We start from the raw sequence: 627 nt of genomic DNA on the forward strand, positions 1-627 counted from the left end.
TTTTAGATACTATAAAGATAGATAGTCCAGTTCATAGGTCCACAGATTTAGCGTCAGTCTCTTCAAACATAACATCTTTACAAGCAAAAAGCTAACCTACCTTGTTTGCAAAATCTACGGTCGACTTCGATCCTGAATGCGAACATATGCAGCAGAAAACAAACGAGCATCGTGAACGGCCTATTAATTCATCTTCAGACATCATCACGGATGGGGGGATCCTAACCTTTGTTCCCACGCCGTCGTGAATCTGAATTGCAGATTAGATCTTGTCCATTTGTCTGCCAATTCTCCGACCGCGAGACAGGGAAAGTCGGTAGCCTATCCTCCACGTGGTTAGAGCAGGCGAATCAACATACTATTCATGTGTTTAGCTGTTGCCTAGTGATTTGTTTTCTCAATGTGGATTAGTGTTTCAGCATTTCTGATTTTCTATATATTCGCCTTAATAAATACAATGCAAATGCGTTAACTTCGAGAGTTGTGAGAGAGGTTTTTTTCATATTTAGTGAAGATTACATCATATCAAACCTAAAGATTTTATATCCAGGAGTCATGATCAGCTACCTTGCATAGGGTGACATCTGTACGGGTGTTATTTGGAACCCTTATAGGTTTGTTAAGAAA

This window comes from Penaeus monodon, chromosome 15, assembly GCF_015228065.2.
Source record: "Penaeus monodon isolate SGIC_2016 chromosome 15, NSTDA_Pmon_1, whole genome shotgun sequence".
Classification (NCBI taxonomy): domain Eukaryota; kingdom Metazoa; phylum Arthropoda; class Malacostraca; order Decapoda; family Penaeidae; genus Penaeus; species Penaeus monodon.